General features: G+C 40.0%; 1 long non-coding RNA gene across 1 annotated transcript in view; it reads right to left on the bottom strand.

Moving 5' to 3' along the window:
* LOC121314843 overlaps positions 1-18,209 on the bottom strand; it is a 29,411-nt gene extending 11,202 nt beyond the window's left edge. Inside the window, exon 1 of the long non-coding RNA XR_005950170.1 lies at positions 16,504-18,209. This is a non-coding gene — a long non-coding RNA (uncharacterized LOC121314843). The remainder of the gene's footprint in view (positions 1-16,503) is intronic.
* Positions 18,210-18,686: the final 477 nt, after the last annotated feature.

Raw genomic sequence — 18,686 nt, 5'->3', positions numbered from 1 at the left:
CCAAAAGCAGAAATAATGATCTCTACCGGGGTTTCAGATTCATTCATTCAGCTTTTCAAGATTTAAAGCTCTTTTTTAATTGAAATGATAGACTACATCTTTCGTGTAGGACTGAATAAATCCTAGCACTGCGCTGCAATTAAGCACAGCCAGCGTGGAGGAGAGGAAATGTTGTCAAGGTGACAGACCTCTCAACTTGAAGAACAACAGAGCTTCAGTGCTCATATATAGTGCTGCAGCACAGCATCTAAGAATGAAACTGCTAACTGCTGTAGGAGAAAGGAGAGAAAGGAACCTACACATTCACTGAACTTCTGTACCACTGACAAGCAGACGCAAAGACAGAAACATCTGAAAGACTTACAAGTGTAGTTTAACCACATCATCTTGACACATTGATCTACACTAATGACTTAGATTCTAGTATAATAAGCTAACTTAAATTTGCAGAGAACACAAAAATTGAAGGAGTGGCAAACACTGTTGCAACAGCAGAGGTCATTCAAAATGATCTGGACAAGATTCAGAACTGGGCAGACACATGGCAAATTACATTTACTAGAGAAAAATGTAAGGTACTGTACACAGGAAATAAAAATGTACATTATAAATATCATATGGAAGATACTGAAATTGGAGAAGGAATCTATGAAAAAGACCTAGGAGTTTGTGTTGACTCAGAAATGTCTTCATCTAGACAATGTGGGGAAGCTATAAAAAAGGCCAACAGGATGCTCGGATATATAGTGAAAAGTGTTGAATTTAAATCAAGGGAAGTAATGTTAAAACTTTACAATGCATTAGTAAGACCTCATCTTGAATATTGTGATCAGTTCTGGTCACCTTGCTACAAAAAGGATATTGCTGCTCTAGAAAGAGTGCAAAGAAGAGTGACCACAATTATTCTGTGTTTAAAGTCATATGCAGACAGACTTAAAGAATTGAATCTATTCAGTCTTGAACAAAGAAGACTACGTGGTGATCTGATTCAAGCATTCAAAATTCTAAAAGGTATTGACAATGTCGACCCAAGGGACTTTTTCGACCTGAAAAAAGAAACAAGGACCAGGGGTCACAAATGGAGATTAGATAACGGGGCATTCAGAACAGAAAATAGGAGACACTTTTTTTTTACAGAGAGACTAGTGATTATCTGGAACCAACTCCCCAGTAATGTTATTGAAGCTGACACACTGGGATCCTTCAAGAAGCTGCCTGAGGAGATTCTGGGATCAATAAGCTACTAACAACCAAACAAGCAAGATGGGCCGAATAGCCTCCTCTCGTTTTTAAACTTTCTTATGTTCTTATTAGAGCCACCATTCAAACACTCAGCTTAATATCTTCTCATCATAATCTACAGCCAAGGGTCATGACTGAAGAAGTAAAGACACACTCTGCTAACCAAGGCAGTACAAGGTCTCTGATGCATACTGTTGGTTAACCATGGCTTTACTATCTTGGCTTTATCTAGCTAATCAAAATCTCTCATCTCCTGTCTGTGCATATCGGTATTTCAACTTGTGGTCATGGTAATGACTTTAAACCACTTTAGGATATCTAACACCATTATGGTGCGGGTCAAGTCAGAAATGGAGTCATAAGCCTGTCAGTGACACACTTTTATTAGAGAGCAGTCAGGCCACTGGTCCTTTAAGAAAATAAACAAACTCAAACTCCCAACAAACTAACAGGCAGGCAGAGCTCACCTGAGCTCCCTCAAAACAAACTAACAGGCAGGCAGAGCTCTCCTGAGCTCCCTCAAAACAAACTAACAGGCATGCAGAGCTCTCCTGAGCTCCCTCAAAACAAACTAACAGGCATGCAGAGCTCACCTGAGCTCCCTCAAAACAAACTAACAGGCATGCAGAGCTCTCCTGAGCTCCATCAAAACAAACTAACAGACATGCAGAGCTCAATTGAGCTCCATCAAAACAAACTAACAGGCATGCAGAGCTCACCTGAGCTCCATCAAAACAAACTAACAGGCAGGCAGAGCTCATCTGAGCTCCATCAAAACAAACTAACAGGCATGCAGAGCTCACCTGAGCGCCCTCAAAACTGAGCTCACCTGAGCTCCATCAAAACAAACTAACAGGCAGCCCTCAAAACAAACTAACAGGCATGCAGAGCTCACCTGAGCTCCATCAAAACAAACTAACAGGCATGCAGAGCTCACCTGAGCTCCATCAAAACAAACTAACAGGCATGCAGAGCTCACCTGAGCTCCATCAAAACAAACTAACAGACATGCAGAGCTCAATTGAGCTCCATCAAAACAAACTAACAGGCATGCAGAGCTCACCTGAGCTCCATCAAAACAAACTAACAGGCATGCAGAGCTCAAGCTCCATCAAAACAAACTAACAGACATGAGCTCCATCAATTGAGCTCCATCAAAACAAACTAACAGACATGCAGAGCTCACCTGAGCTCCCTCAAAACAAACTAACAGGCATGCAGAGCTCACCTGAGCTCCATCAAAACAAACTAACAGGCATGCAGAGCTCACCTGAGCTCCATCAAAACAAACTAACAGACATGCAGAGCTCACCTGAGCTCCATCAAAACAAACTAACAGGCATGCAGAGCTCACCTGAGCTCCATCAAAACAAACTAACAGAGCTCCAGCTCAAAACAAACTAACAGGCATGCAGAGCTCACCTGAGCTCCATCAAAACAAACTAACAGGCATGCAGAGCTCACCTGAGCTCCATCAAAACAAACTAACAGGCATGCAGAGCTCACCTGAGCTCCCTCAAAACAAACTAACAGGCAGGCAGAGCTCACCTGAGCTCCATCAAAACAAACTAACAGGCATGCAGAGCTCACCTGAGCTCCATCAAAACAAACTAACAGGCATGCAGAGCTCACCTGAGCTCCAAACTGAGCAGAGCTCAATTGAGCCCATCAAAACAAACTAACAGACATGCAGAGCTCAATTGAGCTCCATCAAAACAAACTAACAGGCATGCAGAGCTCACCTGAGCTCCATCAAAACAAACTAACAGACATGCAGAGCTCAATTGAGCTCCATCAAAACAAACTAACAGGCATGCAGAGCTCACCTGAGCTCCATCAAAACAAACTAACAGGCATGCAGAGCTCACCTGAGCTCCATCAAAACAAACTAACAGGCAGGCAGAGCTCACCTGAGCTCCATCAAAACAAACTAACAGGCAGGCAGAGCTCAATCCTGAGCTCCATCAAAACAAACTAACAGGCATGCAGAGCTCACCTGAGCTCCCTCAAAACAAACTAACAGGCATGCAGAGCTCACCTGAGCTCCATCAAAACAAACTAACAGACATGCAGAGCTCACCAAAACAAACTAACAGACATGCAGAGCTCAATTGAGCTCCATCAAAACAAACTAACAGGCATGCAGAGCTCACCTGAGCTCCATCAAAACAAACTAACAGGCATGCAGAGCTCACCTGAGCTCCTCAAAACAAACTAACAGGCATGCAGAGCTCTAAGCTCCATCAAAACAAACTAACACACAGGCAGAGCTCAAACAAGCTCCTGCAAAACAAACTAACAGGCAGGCAGAGCTCATCTGAGCTCCCTCAAAACAAACTAACAGGCATGCAGAGCTCACCTGAGCTCCCTCAAAACAAACTAACAGACATGCAGAGCTCACCTGAGCTCCCTCAAAACAAACTAACAGGCATGCAGAGCTCACCTGAGCTCTCTCAAAACAAACTAACAGGCAGGCAGAGCTCATCTGAGCTCCTGCTAAACAAACTCAAAAGATATTTGCCCTTTTCAGTATTTACAGATCTTTAACAAAAGTATACAAAGGCCCCAGTCATCTCAGTACACTTGTGAGGTCCCTCCTCATCAACAGGTTGTATATGACCCTGTTGAGGATCCCCATCTTAATTGTGGGCAGCAGGCCATCTCAAGTCTTCCAGGGTCCCAGGAGTGCAATCCTGCCTGTACTCACCGGTACTCAGTACTGGGACTTATTTGATCTGCTTTTCATTCAACAGGCATGCATCCCATCCACTCAGTCCACTAGCGTTGTGTTAGAAAGCAGTCTCGTCACAGAAACGAAACAATCATTAAAATATTCTCGGCATGAACCAGTGGCAATGGAGGATCTATTTGCCTTAGTTCTTGGCAGCAACATCATGAGAATAAGATATTTGGCAGGTTTGGTTGCAATCGTTATTAAACCAGTCTCATCCGCCTATGGATTTAAATGATTGGTCAATAACATTGTCAAATTAATATGCTGGTACCCTCCCCTGATATCAATTACCAATTCTTTGAGAAATGGAAAGTAAAAGGCGATTGTTCATTGAGTGAATGACATCTGAAGTACATTTACTGTTATAAAATGTTTAGTTTAGTCTCCTGGTTAATATTTTAGTTCTTATTTTAACCTTCAAAACACTGAATATGACAGAAATAAAGCCATGTTCAGGGGCATAGAAATATAATCAATTTAAAAGTAAAATATCTATATCAATGCATTCTGGGAAATGCTCTACAGAGAAAACGAATACAGTCAGCACTCACATATCGACCCTTTAAAATTTTGACTTGAGTGAAGGCTAAACGTGTGTGATGCATATGTGATTATTTAATTGAAAGGACTGTGTTTTAAAATAAGCAGGCTTCCAGTTAGATGTGCTGTAGTTGGTTTTGTTGGTACAGTACTATATTTTCAACAGAAGAAGTATTTTAATTCAGAACAATATGATTTAGAAAATATCACTTGCCGAACGAGACGACTGTGGACACGTGGACTCTAATACTGTACATACTTTTAAATCCGGTATGTATTGTAGCAGTATGTAAAATTCCCCATTAACGACCCAACAACAAAATGAAATCAAAATGTTACCCATGCACAGAACTGCGTAAAACATAAAAGGCAATGCAACTTAGCAAAAGATTACAACAACACCCCAGTTTCCAGAATTAAAACAGTATCCAAAGTCATCATTCAGAATTGCAGAATATAGTGCTAGATAAGATCCTAATGGCACAGTTCACTTGCAAATTAAAATACATGAAAGCAAATAAAGATCACAGATTTAAAAAAATGCATCACAGTATCTAAAACTGTTTAATGATTAACTATTTTCCATTACTGTAGCTTGTCTCGTTTGCTTTGTTTTTGCTTCATTTTCGTCATGTGAAATTGGAGGAAGAGCTGTGTAACTGCACAATGAAGACAGACTGATTTAGAATGTGGAAAGAAACGCGGGTTGCGACAGATAAACAAGTACATTGTAAGATTGAAGAAATGGGCTTTGTATCAGAAACAGCATGTGATGGGTAAGTGCATTAATATGTTATATAGATAATAGGGATTGATTTTATTCTTGATGGTGAGTGGTAAGTGTAGTGCTTCATGACAGCTCGGAGAGCGCCATGATACTTGAAGGGATTTAGAGGGATAGAACAGGAGTCTTGCTCTCAGCGATGGAGAACCATATTGCTTAAGGCTGGTCCGGCCACCCAAGACTCGAAAACACATAGATAGAATCCCCAACTGCGGAACGCCGCTTACGTGGAGACTTATGAATGGAGCTATCCATAGGGGATTGAAGGAAGAGAGGACCCGATTCTCGGAGAGCCGCTGCAGCTGAGCGACTTGGGAACGAAGCTACCCACCGGGGCCGAACAGACCTCTGAAGGAGAGCCTTGAAAAGGAAAAATTAGAGGGACTCGGGATAGTGGAACAGAGCTTACAGGGGTTCTGGAGCTAGAAGAGCAAGGAGTAGAGCGATTAGAAAGAGATCGAAGGACTGCGAGGCAGACTTCATGTTGACAGCTGAGAAGAAGAGAGGGAGAATCCAAAAATTAGAAGAGGGAGAGTGATTGACAGGGAGATTAGAGATAGGGGAAGGATAGACTTGACTCACCAGTGCCCCCCGAAACTCAACATAAAAGTTACAGTACAAGGGCGGTAAAATGTATGCTGTATATCATTCTTTTCTTCATGTACACAATGAAACTAATTAACTGTGTTTTTGAATGCTATTACTCCTATGAAGATACAAATTAAAGTCATGCTCATGTCCACACTAGCTGTGTAAAATTTTGTTGGTCAAAGATTCAAAAAATGGTTGCCCTTGTTGAAACTGCGAAGCTATGAAGGTTCGACTGCAGCCACACTATGAGTCTGGAAAGCATTGATTGACCATTAACCAAGAGAAAAAAATGCCAGTTATAGAAATGAACTAAATGATAAGTCTTGCTGGAACTCTTGCTAGGAAATATCTTTTTAAATTACGAGCAGCAATTAAACAACAACAGTGATCACTATTCTTGATCGTAATGTACACGTTTTTTAAATATTTTCATTTGTAAATCTGAAGCATTCGATTGCAGTAAATCTTTTCTTCACTTCTCCAATGTGGATGAGGCTGTAGCAGCTAAACACACCCACTGCTGTAGCTCAAGATGTGCTGTTTTAAAACAAATATTGTAGATGCACCAACAGACTCAAAAAACATTTATTTGAGAGATCACAGGAATATCTAGCTGTTGTGCTGCACACTTATGGATAGAACTTTCCTTGAAAGCCGTAACGTTAGAATTGATCAAACGTATAATAAAGTTGCTGAATTCATGTATACATCGCATAAGAGTAGCACAGCACAGAGGGGAGAATAACCCAATAGTGTGTTGTAAAACTTTCCACCGAGTTTTAGAAAACTTGACGAGTTACTACAACCCTGATCAATGTTTCATTTAACCAGCTAACAAGTTTCTGAAGGCATTAAGGATTTTTGACCCACAACAAGCTTGTAGTTTGGATAAAGAAACCCTCCTGTTAGCTTCTATTCCAGGGTTTGATGCTTGCTGTAAATCAGGAATTGAGGGATATCGGCTATATGCAAAAGGAAACGGTAGTGGAATTTCTTTGAACACATTTTGCAGAAATGCAGAATAACTATTTCCCAATTGAACAAGAGAGGCTAAAAGATATCTGTCAGTTGTTACCAATTCTGTGCTGCACTGATGCAGAAGCCCACCAATAACTACAAGATGACTCCTGATCAATGCCCTTGGAGGAATCAGAAGCTCTCATTGCATTAGTATATGCCTGTGGAGCATTTGGTGCAGAAGCCTGGGTTACTGTTCATAGCTGTGCCAGATGAGCAAAGACAGTCTGCAGTCAGTGCACTGCATATCTTGAAAAGCTCAGGATCTGTGTGATTTGTGTGAATTAACCGGTCATGGTTTTTCTAGGTATGCCTATAAACACAGTCATTCTAGTGTTAAAATCTTGTTATATGTATTCACAGAGATGTAAGGGTTAATACATGTCATCTTGTCACAAAGACAGCTGCAGTGGGTGACGTCAGACCAGTAACCAGGAACCAGGAAATAAACAACAGAGATGTTTGGTGAAGCTGAGCGAATGGTCTCGCTCAGCATTTAATAATGAACAGATGGACAGAAAATAAAAGGTTGTAAGACAAACACAACACAGGACACGGCACTCATAGCCAAAACAAAAAGACAAACAAAACGGACTATACAGACAAAACACGGTGAGCTTCTATTTTATTATTATTATTATTATTACGATTACCTCCATATCCAATCCCGTTCTCTGCTCACCGAACACACAACCTCGAGTGGGTGAAAACATGTTGCTTTTATGCAGCTGTACCTAGATTCGATTGCTAATCAATCATTCAATTGGAGTCGCGGTACAACTGCACGTGAATTAATAAAATGCAGTTCCCCGTGCTTGCATATTATTACTTTTTACTTGCACTTGAAGTGCTGTGCAATCCTTGTGCCTAAATACAAATATACATTTTAAACACTCATGTTACACAGACCCGTTTAAATCCCTTGTACCCATGACTATACACCAACATTAACGCACAACATACAACACAAAATACACACAGGGGCGGGCACTTGGCCACACATCTACAGCATTCTGTTTATTAATCTGCTAATATCTGCTTTGTGATAATGGGATGAACTATTCAAATAGTTAATGTAATGTAGTGAAATGATTGTTTATTGATTTCTCTTTATATGGCTGTGGCAGAATGGCTGGTAAGGGGAACAGGTGTAGCGGTGATGCGGTGCAGGACTGATGAACAGACAACGGTATTTCAGTGAACAAGGTGCTTTAATTGGTAATCCAGGTCTGGTGACCATTAAATAATAAATCCCCGGCTATACACAACAATGTGTAAAGCGCGGGGATAACAAAAACTGGGCACAGTCCCGAACAAAACACAAGACGCGGTCACCAGTCCTGGGTGAGTGCAGACGTGCAGGTGCTTGGTGCAAACACAGGTTTGTGGAGTGTAGTGGTGCTCCGGATCATGCTGACCCTGCCAACAGCTCCAGAGGTGTGCTTAACACAAAAACAGACAGTTACACGGACAGACACAACAATAAGAAACACGAACACAATTCCCTCTGAGAGCTCCTTCTCTCTCTCCAATCGTTTAACCCAAACGAAGGAGAAGATCAGTGTTACCCTGGCCCCTATATGTAATCCCGCATGATATCTAGGTAAATGGTTGCAGCTACCTTATTACTTGCAGCTGGCCCTCGTTTACCTTTCAAGTCAATACGGTCTTACAACAGAGTCTCGCTTCTTTCCAGGCTGACCCACTTCCCGGTCCCGGAAACGAACTGTCAGGCCAGCCCTTCCAGTTACTTCTCCTCTTGTTCTTTAGCGCCCTCACAGGTCGGGAGGAAGATTTATCACCAGAACTCATTGTATTTCTGTCACAATGACTTACTGTAGAGGCTAAATCGACATCCTGTGGCTGTAGGACTAAATTACAGGTTAAAAGAAGTTATGGACAAAGGGTTTGCATCACCTAGACTTTAGGATTGTGACATCATTATATATTAATATATACAGACACAATTTAGGTATTTTATTTAACATCATGTAATCAAAGAAACAACAAAATACAGCACAAGTTTACCTGAAGCTAGAATAGTTGTATTTCATGTTAGATTTCTAAATCTCATGTTATTCAACAGGTTACATTCAACTATGAAGCAAAATTAGTTAATTCTATAGGGTGATGCAAAACCTTTGGCTTGAGTCAGTCATTTAAACAATACAGTTCAATAAACATAATGAGCTGGCTGCATATCAAAAACTCAGCAGCACGACAATCCATACAACGTGACTCGAGGCAAAACTATTGTGATTAGTCATAAATGTGAAATATTTACAGCTTTCAAGCCTTCGGCAGGAGCTGCTCTATAGCATCATGTATTGTTTCCAGAAACTGCTCAGCGTTCAATAGAAACACAAACACTTTCACTGCAGTTAGCCATCTCCTTTTTTGTTGATTTAAAATGAACATCCCATCTTATTTGCCTAACCCAGCAGTGTCTGGCTGTAGAGACACTGTGTGGATACTTTTCTGTAACAATGCAATCTGTGTTGCATCACGAACAAAGGAAATTCTAAACAATGTTTACAGAAAAATAGGTTGTTGCTTTTTCTTCTAACACTTCAATAGGAATATTTAGGCAGTCCCTGTTTCTCATACGTTTTGTCTTAGAATGTATGATTGATCTGCTCATCAGGTTACTTAGACTTTTGATACCAAGATCCGAATAGATGTTTATTTAGATGTTAGTTCATCATCATTTTACCCTTGTAGGAGTTTCTCCCTGATTAATAGATGCCTGCAACAGACCGGTACCTCACTGAAATGGCAAAAATGGAAAATGTTCATCATTGTGGCAGTGTGCCCAACCCCTGTGCGTATTTTGTGTTTTATGTTGTCTGCTATATGTATTATTATATTGGTAAATGGGTATAAATGGGGATATTTAGCATGGGTGAAGTAAAATGTATATTTGTATTTAGGCACAAGGATTGCACAATCACTTCACGTGCAGATTAAAGTGGGTATTTGTATGGGGGCACGGGGAGTGCGCAATTAGTTCACATGCAGACTGTGCCGAGATTCAAATTAAATGATTGATTAGCAACTGAGTCTCGGCACAGCTGTATAAAAGAGTGAGTGTTTCAAGCACACGAGGAGGGTGTTCAGTGTGGAGATAACGGAACAGAGAGTTGGGAGAAAGAATTATAAATATAACAATTGCTACTCGTGAGGGAGGACCCGCGCGATAATTGTTTTGGCTATACGGAATGGAAAAACAGAAAAGACAAACAGAATTTATGCCGTATGCCTTAGTTTATCAAATCTTTACTACATTTTAATTCAAAATAATGAAGAACAAATCAAAAAAGCAAAAGGGGGATTGTTTGCACAAAGCCAAATTAGACAGCCCAGACATGCAGATTTTAGGCCATTTCCAAAAACCGTAAATGTGTGCACATGTAAACTGCTAACATGTTTTAGCTCTCTCTAAGTAGAAAGAGAAGACTGGTTCGCACTGAAGTGTGAATACCCACTGGCTTTCCCCCTGTAGTCAAGATTCACACTCACCCTGTGTGAATACCCACTGGCTTTCCCTCTGCAGTCAAGATTCACACTCACCCTGTGTGTATACCCGGGTGCCTTCCTCCTGTAGTCATGATTCACACTCACCCTGTCTGAATACCCATTGGCTTTCCTCCTGCAATCATGATTCACACTCACCCTGTGTGTATACCCACTGGCTTTCCCCCTGCAGTCAAGATTCACACTCACCCTGTGTGAATATCCACTGGCTTTCCCCCTGCAGTCACAAGAACATAAGAACATAAGAAAGTTTACAAACCAGAGGAGGCCATTCGGCCCATCTTGCTCGTTTGGTTGTTAGTAGCTTATTGATCCCAAAATCTCATCAAGCAGCTTCTTGAAGGATCCCAGGGTGTCAGCTTCAATAACATTACTGGGGAGTTGATTCCAGACCCTCACAATTCTCTGTGTAAAAAAGTGCCTCCTATTTTCTGTTCTGAATGCCCCTTTGTCTAAACTCCATTTGTGACCCCTGGTCCTTGTTTCTTTTTTCAGGCTGAAAAAGTCCCTTGGGTCGACACTGTCAATACCTTTTAGAATTTTGAATGCTTGAATTAGGTCGCCACGTAGTCTTCTTTGTTCAAGACTGAACAGATTCAATTCTTTTAGCCTGTCTGCATATGACATGGCTTTTAAGCCCGGAATAATTCTGGTGGCTCTTCTTTGCACTCTTTCTAGAGCAACAATATCTTTTTTATAGCGAGCTGACCAGAACTGCACACAATATTCAAGATGAGGTCTTACTAGTGCATTGTACAGTTTTAACATTACTTCCCTTGATTTAAATTCAACACTTTTCACAATGTATCTGAGCATCTTGTTAGCCTTTTTTATAGCTTCCCCACATTGTCTAGATGAAGACATTTCTGAGTCAACAAAAACTCCTAGGTCTTTTTCATAGATTCCTTCTCCAATTTCAATATCTCCCATATGATATTTATAATGTACATTTTTATTTCCTGCGTGCAGTACCTTACACTTTTCTCTATTAAATGTAGTTTGCCATGTGTCTGCCCAGTTCTGAATCTTGTCTAGATCATTTTGAATGACCTTTGCTGCTGCAACAGTGTTTGCCACTCCTCCTACTTTTGTGTCGTCTGCAAATTTAACAAGTTTGCTTACTATACCAGAATCTAAATCATTAATGTAGATTAGGAATAGCAGAGGACCTAATACTGATCCCTGTGGTACACCGCTGGTTACCACACTCCATTCTGAGGTTTTTCCTCTAATCAGTACTTTCTGTTTTCTACATGTTAACCACTCCCTAATCCATGTACATGTGTTTCCTTGAATCCCAACTGCGTTCAGTTTGAGAATTAATCTTTTGTGCGGGATTTTGTCAAAAGCTTTCTGGAAATCTAAATAAACCATGTCATATGCTTTGCAATTATCCATTATCGATGTTGCATCCTCAAAAAAATCAAGCAAGTTAGTTAGACACGATCTCCCTTTCCTAAAACCATGTTGACTGTCTCCCAGGACCCTGTTACCATATAGGTAATTTTCCATTTTGGATCTTATTATAGTTTCCATAAGTTTGCATATAATAGAAGTCAGGCTTACTGGTCTGTAGTTACCTGGTTCAGTTTTGTTTCCCTTTTTGTGGATCGGTATTACGTTTGCAATTTTCCAGTCTGTCGGTACCACCCCTGTGTCAAGAGACTGCTGCATGATCTTGGTTAGCGGTTTGTAAATAACTTCTTTCATTTCTTTGAGTACTATTGGGAGGATCTCATCCGGCCCAGGGGATTTGTTTATTTTAAGAGCTCCTAGTCCCTTTAACACTTCTGCCTTGGTTATGCTAAAGTTATTTAAAACTGGATAGGAACTGGGTGACATGTGAGGCATGTTGTCAGTATCTTCCTTTGTAAAAACTTGTGAAAAGTAATCATTTAATATATTTGCTATTTTTTTTTCTTCATCTATGATTTTGCCATTTGTATCTCTTAAACATTTAATCTCCTCTTTGAATGTTGGCTTGCTGTTGTAATATTGGAAAAACATTTTGGAATTGGTTTTAGCTCCCTTAACAATGTTCATTTCTATTTCTCTCTTGGCCTTTCTAACTTCCTTTTTGACTTGCATTTGCAGTTCTGTGTACTCTTTCTGCATACTTTCTTTTTGGTCCTTTTTTAATGCTCTGTAAAGTGCCTTTTTTCACTGAATATTTTTTTTAATTGATCTATTAAACCATTTTGGCAATTTAGTTTTACATTTAGATTTGTCTACTTTAGGGATATAATTGTTTTGCGCCTCTAGTACTACATTTTTGAAGAACAACCATCCTTCTTCTGTGGGTGTTTTCTCTATTTTACTCCAATCTACTTCTGTTAGTCTCTGTTTCATACCTTCATAGTTTGCTTTTCTAAAATTGTAAACCTTAGCTTTAGTCATTACTTTTGGGGATTTACACATGAAGTACATTGTATCTGTGTATAATAACATTGTAATTATGTGTACACATGTATTCACTAAGTACATCCTATCTAAATACACAGTAATGTAAAGTGTTACCCATTTATTTAACTAAATTAGAGAATCTAAACGTTGTTCTTTCAATAACAAAGGCACATTTCTGCAACGAGTAAAGCTATTCTAATTTAATACTACTACAAAGTTGAAGCTGTTTAATTATGTTATTATGCTGTTATTGCTTGATCTTTTTCACATACTTTGTGTTTAGGGTTGATGCTGCTTACTGGAATGCTGCACCAGTTCTTGTGAAGTACTTACCTTGATTAAAATTAAAAACTTTTCACAATATATCCGAGCATCTTGTTGGCCTTTTTTATAGCTTCCCCACATTGTCTAGATGAAGACATTTCTGAGTCAACATAAACTCCTAGGTCTTTTTCATAGATTCCTTCTTCAATTTCAGTATCTCCCATATGATATTTATAATGCACATTTTTATTGCCTGCATGCAGTACCTTACACTTTTCTCTATTAAATGTCATTTGCCATGTGTCTGCCCAGTTCTGAATCTTGTCTAGATCATTTTGAATGACCTTTGCTGCTGCAACAGTGTTTGCCACTCCTTCAATTGTTGTGTCGTCTGCAAATTTAAGTTTGCTTATTATACCAGAATCTAAGTCATTAATGTAGATTAGAAATAGCAGAGGACCTAATACTGATCCCTGTGGTACTCTACTGGTTACCTCAATCCATTCTGATGTTTCTTTTCTAATCAGTACTTTCTGTTTTCTACATGTTAACCACTCCCTAATCCATGTACATACATCCATATAGGTAATTTTCCATTTTGGATCTTATTATAGTTTCCATAAGTTTGCATATAATAGAAGTCAGGCTTACTGGTCTGTAGTTACCTGGTTCAGTTTTGTTTCCCTTTTTGTGGATCGGTATTATGTTTACAATTTTCCAGTCTGTCGGTACAACCCCTGTGTCAAGAGACTGCTGCATGATCTTGGTTACCGGTTTGTAAATAACTTCTTTCATTTCTTTGAGTACTATTGGGAGGATCTCATCCGGCCCAGGGGATTTGTTTATTTTAAGAGCTCCTAGTCCCTTTAACACTTCTGTCTTGGTTATGCTAAAGTTATTTAAAACTAGACAGGAACAGATCGACATGTGGGGCATGTTGTCTGTATCCCCCTTTTCAAAAACTTGTGAAAAGTAATCATTTCATATATTTGCTATTTTTTTTCCATTTGTACCTCTTAGACATTTAATCTCCTCCTTGAATGTTCTCTTGCTGTTGTAATACTGGAAAAACATTTTGGAATTGGTTTTAGCCCCCTTAGCAGTGCTCATTTCTGACTCTCTTTTGGCCTTTCTAACTTCCTTTTTTAATTGTGTTTGCAGTTTGGAGTACTCTTTCTGTGTACTTTGTTTTTTGCCCCTTTTAAACACTCTGTAAAGTGCCTTTTTTCGCTGAATTTTTTTTTTTTAATTGATCTATTAAACCATTTTGGCAATTTTGTTTTAGATTTAGATTTGTCTACTTTTGGGATGTAATTGTTTTGTGTCTCTAGAACTACATTAAAAAAAAAAACAGCCATCCTTTTTCTGTCAATTTTTTCTCTATTTTATTCCAATATACTTCTGTTAGTCTTTGTTTTATACCTTCATAGTTTGCCTTTCTAAATTGCAAACCTTAGCTTTAGTCATTACTTTTTGGGTTTGAAAAATCACTTCAAATGAGACCATGTTCTGGTCTGAGTTTGCCAGCGGTTCCTTGACCTCTGTTTTAGTTATTCTGTCTTCATTGTTTGAAAAGACCAAATCAAGGAGTGCCTCCCCTCTAGTCGGTACCTTGACAAATTGCGCTAGGAAGCAGTCATTTGTCATTTCCACCATTTCAATTTCGTCTGTCTTGCTTCCCATCGGGTTTTCCCATTTTATATGGGGGAAGTTGAAATCCCCCATTAGTATGGCTTCTCCTTTGCTACACGCATTTCTAATGTCATTGTATAACAGATTATTTTGCTCACCGTCTGACTCTGGCGGTCTATAGCATGCTTCTATTATTATACCCTTTGAATTTTTGTCCGTTATTCTGACCCATATTGATTCAGTTTTATTTTCTTTGTCCAGGTTTAACACCTGGGCTTCAAGACTGTTTCTTATGTATAGCGCTACCCCTCCTCCTCTTCTGTCCTGCCTGTCTTTCCTATACAGTGTATACCCACAAATATTATATTCATCCCCATCACTCTCAGACAACCACGTTTCTGTAAACCTATCACATCTTAATGCAGTAGCTTCAAGTTCTAACATTTTGCTTCTGATACTTCTAGCATTTAAATAAATTCATTTAATGGCTGCCTTACCTGAGTTGTTGCCCTTGTTTTGATGTGGTCTCCCTTCTGTTTTTTTTTTGTTGATTTTTCCCCCCCCTTCCTTTCTAATTTAAATGCTTCTGAAGTAAACCTAAACTACTTTAGATAATTCCAGTGCAGTCATTCTTTCTTTTATTATTGTATCCTACACTTTGTCTAAACTCTTCTTTTTGTTTCACTGTTACCTGTTTAAGTTTAGTGTTTGTTGTTTTATGTATGACAGTCTCCATTTTCTTCGGAGCCTCCTGATTTTTTTTCAACTGCTGTTCACCATTCTACTCAGCACTACTGGACTGGTTCAATTTCAACCTACCGATGTTTTCAATTTCTACAATCCCCATCATTACTAGAGTCTTTGATGGACTTCCTTATCTGTTGTTGCGATCATTCCTTTTCTGTGCAGATTTTTTTTACTTTAATTTGATACTTTGTTTCCTGTATTTTTTGTTCTTTTGTTACTTTGTTTGGTTTTCAATCACATTGATCTGCTGGACTTGTTAGCCCTAACTTTCATGCACCATTCATTGCTATCCAGACTGTTATTATTATTCTTACCATCTGTGATCATTTAGCACTAGAACCGCCAGATTTTCGACCCTACAACCACCACGAGGGTCACATTGACCCATACATTTTTAAACTGCTTCGTTATGAAAATGAAAGACATACTATCGGATACAACTGAAAAGTTCTATTCATGAACATCACATCTAACATTTGCATTACAGAAACACCATATTTAAATGGAAAATTAAACATAAATTGCTTTATTTTTATAATGAGCGCATATACAGCAGGACTACAAACAGTGAAAAACTATAATAAAATACACATTTCAAAAGAAACGGGTATGTACATATATGTGTGTACAGGTGTAAACGGGTACATGTACACACAAAACTATGAAACTAAAATCATTGTTTCTAATACTACATAAAAATAAAATATAACACTGCTTCCAGTATGAGGGCTGCATTGCACTCTATGGAGGAGCTTACGCGTCTGCCAGCTGACTGCGCCTGCATCCAGGAGCTGTGCTGTAAACACAGACGCAGTTCCACTGAACACTATTGTGTAAACATGTGTAAACTTATACATACAAACCTGTAAAACCGAAATGTTTTTTTTTTCTAAAAGTAATATATATATATATATATATATATATATATATATATATATATATATATATATATATATATATATATATATATATATATAAATACGTTTCATATTAGGCACATACGTTGTTATCCTACCTGTCATTTCAGTTTGCTGTATGGAGCCTCACTCACCCAGCTGTGCTGTTGGGCTCCCCTAGTTGGGAGTGGCACTGTGTAGTGTGACGGGGTGGTGGTTGCTGGGCACTGGCACTGCAGGTGTCCCGGCTGTCCACAGCCCCAACACAGGCTTGTGTGGGGACCAACCGACCGAAGGTCCTATGAAGACGTGGCCTGAATCAAGGCGACGAGTTTCGGGAGCCTGGTGGGGTGAACTGGCTGTTCTTGTCCTCCCCTTGTTCCATCTTGGCATACAGGGCCACTGGCCAGCCTCTCTCAACCTCCCCAATCTCGCAGGGGGCCCAAACACCTACTCTCTCGGTCACCAGCTCAAGTGTTTCCCACAACGTGTGCAGCTGGGCTAGCTGGACCTCCCCAGGTCCCAGAGCCTCCAAAAACTGGATCACTTGTCCCCTCAGTGGCTCCCCCAGCTTCCTGCTTCAGCTCGTTGCGGAGCAGCCCAGACTGTAGGTGCTCCTGAAAAGGCGATGCAATGCCCCAGGGTCCAGCCCCTACCCCAGTGACAGGGTCAATAGGCATGGCAAGGCCTCCCAGGTGATTTTGCTGTTGAATTTGGGCGGCTTACATGGGTCCCCCCTTCCTCATTGGCCTGACTCTGGGTCCGGTCTTCCCTGTGACTGCCTCTGTCTTGACCCGTTCTGTAGGCAGTGTCATTTTCATCCAGCCTGGATCCTCGCCTCCATGTCCCGCAGCACAGAGTCCATAATCTCACTTCTGTACACAAGTGTAGCACTGCATGGAAATGAAGGCAGACTCACACTAGGTTTCAGGTTCTCGAATGCAGTGGTTTATTAAGCCGAGACTCTACACTTGACAGGATAAATGAATTGCTTTACCAGACAGTGGTACAAATACAGCCGAGCAACATAGTGCTACTCAGACTGTGACAAATAAGAAAAGAAATGACAATTTCAAATCACACTGTTTCAGCTGTGTGCTACAACTATCCAGTTCAGTCTCTGGATTCTCTCTCTTACAGTCCCACTTTTCTTCTGCACCCCTTGAGTGTTGCTTATGTGCTCTTTCTTCGACTCCAGATTGCCTCTCCGTCTCAGCTGCCCAGCAGTACTCTGTTAATTATTTCCTCGTCCAAGGTTGATTGGTGGCGATTCTCCCGTCTCTGACATCGCCGAACACCTGCCCGTGCCCTGGGTCACAGAACCTTCCCCGAACGTGGTTACAGCAGACACAGAGTTGGTACAATACAGATAGATAGATAGATAGATAGATAGATAGATAGATAGATAGATAGATAGATAGATAGATAGATACTTTTTTGTTAAAAAATGTCTAGTATAGGAACCTTTGTTAATGGCATCATGGACTGGACATTTCAAACATTAAAAACTAAACAGTCTAATTAAACTGGCAGCAGCTGCAGAGACAGAATGTTGACTATCTTAAAGAATTCAATTCCTTGGCCTTGAAACGATGAAAGTGTGCCGGAAAGTTCCACATTATTATAAACGTTTCAATATCCATTCAACGTGTGTTAAAAAACAGGAGGCTGAGCTCTTCTTTTGTTCAGGGGGATTCAAGGTTATTCACATAAACTGTTATTCACAGCCAGTGAAAAAGTCTTATACATAAATATCCATAATGATTCCCTTTGCATTATTCTGAAGCAGTTCCCCCTCAACTCGGAACCCTCTCACCAGACTGCAGCTCTCTGGAACTCAGTCCTGTCCGCCCGATCTCCAGGCACCACCAGCAACCCGTGCTCCCTCTGGTGAGTTTTGGTTCCCCTTGTCAATGACAGTAATGGGGTTCTCTAGTGAATGCACCTGTGGCTGATTGTGAGCCCTTGGGGCAATGAGGACTGATCACAATCCCTTCCCCGTGAATAAAAGAAAATGACAACTAACACAAACACGATTAAATAATACACAATCAAATCTCCACTACAAGAGGGTAAACACTGCAAACAATAAAGAAAATATCCACACATAAACAATAATCATCTCAAAGCAAACACTGTGAAAAATATACAAAGCTAATAATGTGACAAAAAGAACAATCATCAATAAAGTGCAAAAGAAAAACAAAACCAGACTACACAGTACAGCGACTGTCAGCTGTGACAGAAGCACAGCCACGATTGCTATAGCTTCTTGCAGAAGTAACCATGCCAACCAAGTAGC

Source organism: Polyodon spathula, chromosome 1 (assembly GCF_017654505.1).
Source record: "Polyodon spathula isolate WHYD16114869_AA chromosome 1, ASM1765450v1, whole genome shotgun sequence".
In the NCBI taxonomy this organism is placed as follows: domain Eukaryota; kingdom Metazoa; phylum Chordata; class Actinopteri; order Acipenseriformes; family Polyodontidae; genus Polyodon; species Polyodon spathula.
The sequence above is the reverse complement of the archived record's forward strand: the minus strand, read 5'-3'. Positions and strand labels throughout refer to the sequence as shown.